Raw genomic sequence first — 7,226 nt, 5'->3', positions numbered from 1 at the left:
CCTTCTGGTACCTGCTGATGTGTATTAAGTCCGGAAAATTTGCGCACATCCGCCACTGTAGTCCGTGGTGATGCCGTAGTCGATAAGCTTCTTCTTTTTCACTATCTTCTTGTTATGGGACATTCACCCTCTGCTGTTGCCATTTCTAATATAAAGTAGCGTAAAGTTCTAACTTACATCTCGCTATAGAAGCGCTAAAAACTACTGGTGTCGTGGGTTTACATAATTCACCCATGGAACTTTAGTTATTAGAGAGTTCTGGTTGGACGGCTTTTCACGAGACACATTTCCGGCGTTGATGTTGCACTAGTGAGCCCCGGATGAGGAGATGCTGCTCCGTTATTGATTTAAGTAAAGTCTGAATGTCATTAAAACAGTTAGCTCCATCTTTTGACACTTCTTCCACTCCTGTCCTTGCACGCTACACCGCTTCAACAAAGATGACGGGGAGAAGACGCTGACGAAGGTGAGCCACGTAAATAAGACCGCCCACTAAACAGCGCATCCTGAATCGACTGTCAGAAAGCGACTTGAAGATGATCTGTAAAACAATCTATGCAACATTTTGACCAAAGAACCACCATTATGGCGTCAAGATGGCGTCGCGACTAGTCGCAGAGGCTCAACGCTCTCCCGTTCGGTGCTTTTTTATGTTATTTATGTACGTCTTTGTTATTTTACTTTTTACATCCTGTCGGGCAAACAACGTCTACACCAGGCAGGATCTCATAGAAGTCGGATCTCCCGGAGAAAGCGCCGTCACGGCCGAGTTTATCCGTGTAAACAACATCCCGGAAGAAATTGCGAGACAACCCGGATCTCCATGGTACACTATACCCGGAACAAAGCGCCGCAGGCGGCGTATAGAACGTAAACAGAAACGAGGCTGCTGAGCTGGTCTGCTGGAGAGGCTAAGACAACGACCGAACAGACCACCATTGCCGAGTATATTTCTCACAAATGCAAGATCACTTGCAAACAAGATGGACGAACTGAGGCTACAGGTAGGAACGAACACCACCGTGAGGAATAGCTGCGTGCTAATAGTCACAGAAACCTGGCTCCATTCATCCATCCCGGACCTAGCAATCGAGCTAACAGGCTACACTCTACACCGCCTGGACAGGACAAAAGAGGCTACAGGGAAATCGCGTGGAGGAGGACTATTAATATTCACAAAGGACACATGGGGAACACACACAAGCATTGTGAGTAGCCACGGTTCCCCTAATCTAGAATATCTGACTATTACATGTCGACCCTTTTACCTGCCGAGGGAATACAATGCTGTGTTGCTAACCGCAGTGTACATAGCGCCAGATGCTAACGCTAGCACGGCGCTTGGTCAGCTGCATGATACAATCAACCAGCAACAAATCATGTATCCGGAGGCTGCTCATATCATTGCAGGAGACTTTAACCATGCTAATCTGAAGGTAGTGCTCCCCAAACTACACCAGCATGTAAAATGTGCCACAAGAGGCAAAAACACACTGGACAAGGTTTACTCAAATATTAAACTGGGCTACAGAGCTAAACCTTTAGCACACATGGGCCAGTCAGACCACACATCCCTGCTACTCATCCCAGCATACACCCCCACCCGGATAAGTGCTCCCACCACAACAAAGTCCATCAAAACCTGGCCTGAAGGTGCCACTGAAAAGCTGCAAGACTGCTTTGACACCACTGCGTGGGAGGTCTTTGTAGACGAGGACCTGGAGAAATACACATCAGGAGTACTGGGCTACATAAAACACTGCACAGACACCACTGCGTGGGAGGTCTTTGTAGACGAGGACCTGGAGAAATACACATCAGGAGTACTGGGCTACATAAAACACTGCACAGACACCACTGCGTGGGAGGTCTTTGTAGACGAGGACCTGGAGAAATACACATCAGGAGTACTGGGCTACATAAAACACTGCACAGACTCTGTTACTGTGGATAAGCGGGTCCGAGTCTATTCCAACACAAAGCCATGGATGACGAGAGAGGTGCAGAGGCTGCTGAGGGAGAGGGACACCGCGTTCAGATCTGATGACGGGGAGCTCTACAGCACTGCCAGAGCCAGCCTGAAGCGTGGTATCAGGGAGGCTAAGGAGGACTACAAAACGAAGATTGAGGACTGCTTCCAAAGCAACGACTCCAGGAGGGTATGGCAGGGGGTCCAGCACATGACCAACTACAGGCCCAACAACCTCCCGGCCGGCAGGGGAGACCCCCGGCTGGCAGAGGAGCTGAACTCCTTCTACGCCCGCTTTGAGGTAACACCATCGGAAGCAGTCACACTTCACTCAGTAGCAACACCTCACCCAACAGCCACACCTCAATCAGCAGTCACACCTCACTCGGCAGACCACAGCAGCCTCACCCTTTCAGTGACGGAACACGAGGTCAGACGCACACTGAAAGCCGTGAACCCGAGGAAGGCTGCGGGACCGGACGGCGTCTCCGGACGGGTGCTGAGAGACTGCGCTGATCAGCTGGCTGGTGTCCTCACCGACATCTTCAACCGGTCCCTGTCCCAGGCCACCGTCCCATCCTGCCTGAAAACCTCCACCATCATCCCGGTCCCCAAAAAGAAAAACACTGTCAGCTGTCTGAACGACTACCGGCCAGTGGCACTCACTTCCATCACAATGAAGTGTTTCGAGAAACTGGTCCGGACCCACATCCTCTCATCCCTATCGCCCGCATTGGACCCCCATCAGTTTGCCTACCGAGCCAACAGGTCTACGGAGGACGCCATCGCTACGGCTCTCCACTCCGCCATGTCCCACATGGAGGGGGGGGGAGCTATGTACGGCTGCTCTTTGTAGACTTCAGCTCTGCATTTAATACCATCTTACCTGACAGACTGGTGACCAAGCTAGCAGACCTCGGAATATCCAACCCCACCTGTCTGTGGATTAAAGACTTCCTGACTGACCGCCATCAGAGGGTGAGGATGGGTACCCACACCTCCACAGCCCTCAGCACCGGCTCACCTCAGGGCTGCGTGCTGAGCCCCCTGCTCTACTCACTCTACACCCACGACTTCACAGCCACCCACCCCGGCAATCACATCATAAAGTTTGCCGATGACACAACGGTGGTGGGCTGCATCTCTGGGGTCGACGAGACGGCATACCGGGACGAAGTGGAGCAGCTGGCAGTGTTGAGCAGGGTGAACAACCTGAAGCTGAACCAGCTCAAGACCCAGGAAGTGATCTTGGACAGCAGGAGGAGAAAAACTACCATACAGCCCCTGTACATCGACGGGGGCTGTGTGGAAAGAGTCTCATCCCTACGCTTCCTGGGAGTTCACCTGGATGAGGACCTGTCTTGGAGGACCAACACCACGGCCATCGTCAAGAGGGCACAGCAGAGGCTCTACTTCTTGAGAGTACTCAGGAATCTCCACCTGAGACAGGATCTGCTGGTGTCCTTCTACCGCTGTTCTGTGGAGAGCATCCTCACATACTGCATCTGCGTATGGTTCTGCAGCTGCACAGCAGCAGAGAGGAAAGCTCTCCAGAGGGTCGTCAACTCGGCCCAAAAAATCATCGGGTGCCCCCTCCCCTCCCTGGAAGAACTGTATAACTCCCGCTGCCTGAAGAAGGCAGCCAACATACTCAAGGACCCATCCCACCCCGGCAACAGCCACTTCGATCGGCTGCCTTCCGGCAGACGTTTCAGAACCATGCGAACCCGCACAAATAGACTCAGGAACAGTTTCTACCCCCGGGCCATAACTGCACTAAACGCAGCTAAATTGTAAAAAAAACAAAAAACAAAAACTCCCTCACGTGCAACATGAGGAAGCCACCGGTCAATCACGATCCGGGACTGTGCAATCAGCGATTACATGCCAACTGGACAATATGTATCATATTTATTCACACAATTAATCCACAATAAAAAGCCTGCACAGCATAGGAGGTAGGAAATGCTGACTCCCACCCCCTTAGCACACTGGGATTCAGCATTACTCCTCTCTAGTCACTTTATACTTTTTACTGTCTCGTTTTCTTTTACATTGCCTCCTAGATGTCATGTCTGTTTATCATGTTTTTGTTTTGGCCATGTGCTGTTTGTTTTTTTTGGACACTTTCTTAGTTCCTGGTTTCACTTCCTTGTTTGGTTTGGTTTCCATGGTCACTCATTAGTTTTCACCTGTCATGTCACGCACCTGTTTTACGTTTTGAGTCACGCACCTGTTTGTTCCAATCATGTCACTGTTATTTAAGTCTACCTTTGTTCATCACTCGTTCTGCCTGCATTGTGTTTGTCACGCGTTTATGTCAAGTAAGTGTTTGATTATGCCATGTCATCTGTGCCAAGTAATTAAGCTTCATGTGTTTTAGGCACGCTTGCCTTTTTGCTTTATTGTTTGCGTGTGTGATAGTTTTAGTGATTTATGTTGAATAAATCCAAGCTCACCTTCACGCTGTCGTCCGGAGCCGTTTTTTGCATGGGAAGAACAACCCCGCAGCCAGCTGCGACCCCCCCACGTGACATTATGCAGGCAGCAGACGTTCTTCCACAGACGGGCCATGACGAGGTGATGGAGACGCGCTGGCGAAGATGGAGGCCAGCCAGAAAGGCTTCTTTTCGCCAGCATGGCGCGTCGTTCCCCCAGGGTCCTCCTCCGGACAACAAGATTCCCCAACCAGCCCTGTCTTCCTCGCCGCCGCAGGAGACCCGTGCTGATGACGTCATCCCGCCCACTGGTGATGACGTCAGAGACCAAGACTTTTTTTTAGATTCCATTTACGCCCTCTGTCAGCCGCCCACTAAGGACTTTGTTTCAAAAAGTAATCCTTTTGAGAATTTTTTTTCAAAATTTAAATTTGTTCAGACCCAGTCTAAAGTGGGGGTGGTAAATAGACATTTTGGACAATTTAATGGGGAGGATTCTGCCCCCCTCCTGACCACCCTCCACCCACCCCTAAAGAAGATGCCAGACCGCAGGGAGCGCGTCTGGTATCCGCTCCTTGAGGGGGGGGCTGGGACCGGGAGCTGTGTTGGTGGGGTGGCTCAGCTGCACCCAACCAGGCAGCAACCTCCATCCCGGCCGCCACCACCAGTCCGTCACCATGCCAAGCCACAGCCCCCAGCTAGGCCACCTGCACCACGTCAAATTCCACGCGGTCAAGCTCCGGTACCAGTTCCACGCGGCCAAGCTCCGGTACCGGCTCCACGCTGCCAAGCTCCGGTACCGGTTCCAAGCTGCCAAGCTCCGGTTCCGGCTCCACGCTGCCAAGCTCCGGTTCCGGCTCCACGCTGCCAAGCTCCGGTTCCGGCTCCAAGCTGCCAAGCTCCGGTTCCGGCTCCACGCTGCCAAGCTCCGGTTCCAGCTCCACGCTGCCAAGCTCCGGTACTAGACCCACGCCAAGACCAAGACCCACGCCAAGACTGCCAAGACCAAGACCAAGACTGCCAAGACTGCCAAGACCAAGACCAAGACTGCCAAGACCAAGACCCACACCGCCAAGACCAAGACCCACGCCGCCATGACCAAGACCCACGCCGCCAAGACCAAGACCCATGCCGCCAAGACCAAGACCCATGCCACAAAGACCCACGCCGCCAAGACCAAGACCCACACCGCCAAGACCAAGACTGCCAAGACCAACACCAAGACCAACACCAAGACCCACGCTGCCAAGACCAAGACCCACGCTGCCAGGTCACGCCACGCCAAGCTTTGCCGCCCGACGCACCACGCCAAGCTTCGCCGCCCGACGCACCACGCCAAGCTTCGTCATCTGCTACTGCCACGTCGACGAAGCGCCTGCCTTCTCGTCTGCCACGGATGTGGCCGTTGCCTGGTCGTCCGCCACACCGGGTGCGCCCACCTTCTCATCGGCCACGGGTGTGGCCCTTCCCGGGTCGTCCACCTCGCCTGCGGCGGCGGCGTTCCACTCGCCGCCGCCACATGACTATGCCTCGGTGGATTCGGGGCCACTTGGCCTGGCGACCCACCGCCATGTCCCCCTCCCAACCTCCCATGACTCTTGATCCTGTTTTGTGTTTTGTTTTTTGGACATCTGGGATCTGTCCGTAAGGGGGGGGGTTCTGTCATGTCTGTTTATCATGTTTTTGTTTTGGCCATGTGCTGTTTGTTTTTTTTGGACACTTTCTTAGTTCCTGGTTTCACTTCCTTGTTTGGTTTGGTTTCCATGGTCACCCATTAGTTTTCACCTGTCATGTCACGCACCTGTTTTACGTTTTGAGTCACGCACCTGTTTGTTCCAATCATGTCACTGTTATTTAAGTCTACCTTTGTTCATCACTCGTTCTGCCTGCATTGTGTTTGTCACGCGTTTATGTCAAGTAAGTGCTTGATTATGCCATGTCATCTGTGCCAAGTAATTAAGCTTCATGTGTTTTAGGCACGCTTGCCTTTTTGCTTTATTGTTTGCGTGTGTGATAGTTTTAGTGATTTATGTTGAATAAATCCAAGCTCACCTTCACGCTGTCGTCCGGAGCCGTTTTTTGCATGGGAAGAACAACCCCGCAGCCAGCTGCGACCCCCCCACGTGACACTAGAGTGGTCTTAGGCCACATTGTATATTGCATATTGTGTATATTGTGTTGTTTTTGTATATTGTGTGGTTTCTTCTTTTTAAAAAAAAATGCAAAGCACCTCAGGGAAGCAATCTAAATTTCGTTGGACCTGTACCTGTACATGCACAATGACAATAAAGATCATTCATTATATGTTATGTAGACCACAAGGAAATGTTTTCAATTTAGAAAACAATTATAATATGACCCCTTTAATGCACCCTATAATCTCATATAATCTATAATCTTTTGTATGAAAAAAAACCTGACTAGACCCGCTCAGTGGCAGTGTGTCGTATAATCCGGTGCGCCCTATGGTCCGGAAAATACGGTACAATAAACATCACATATAAACATATATTGCAATGAAACTAAATAACAAAGACTATATAACTCATACATAATTTCAAAGCAAACTTTTTTTTTTTTTATTATCATTAATGAAATGTTAATACTGCATTTTTCGGACCATAGGGCGCACCGAATTATAGAGCACACTGCCGATGAGTGGGTCTATCAGGTTTATTTTCATACAAAAGGCGCATTAAAGGCCTACTGAAATGATTTTTTAAAATTTAAACGGGAATAGCAGATCCATTCTATGTGTCATACTTGATCATTTCGCGATATTGCCATATTTTTGCTGAAAGGATTTAGTAGAGAAAATC

At 50.7% G+C, this 7,226-nt stretch overlaps 1 protein-coding gene across 1 annotated transcript in view; it reads right to left on the bottom strand.

Annotated features, from left to right (window-relative positions):
• LOC133660259 (zinc finger protein 236-like) overlaps nucleotides 1-7,226 on the bottom strand; it is a 96,974-nt gene that overhangs the window by 2,045 nt on the left and 87,703 nt on the right. The gene's annotated exons all lie outside the window — the stretch shown is intronic.

This window comes from Entelurus aequoreus, linkage group LG11 (assembly GCF_033978785.1).
Source record: "Entelurus aequoreus isolate RoL-2023_Sb linkage group LG11, RoL_Eaeq_v1.1, whole genome shotgun sequence".
In the NCBI taxonomy this organism is placed as follows: domain Eukaryota; kingdom Metazoa; phylum Chordata; class Actinopteri; order Syngnathiformes; family Syngnathidae; genus Entelurus; species Entelurus aequoreus.
The sequence above is the reverse complement of the archived record's forward strand: the minus strand, read 5'-3'. Positions and strand labels throughout refer to the sequence as shown.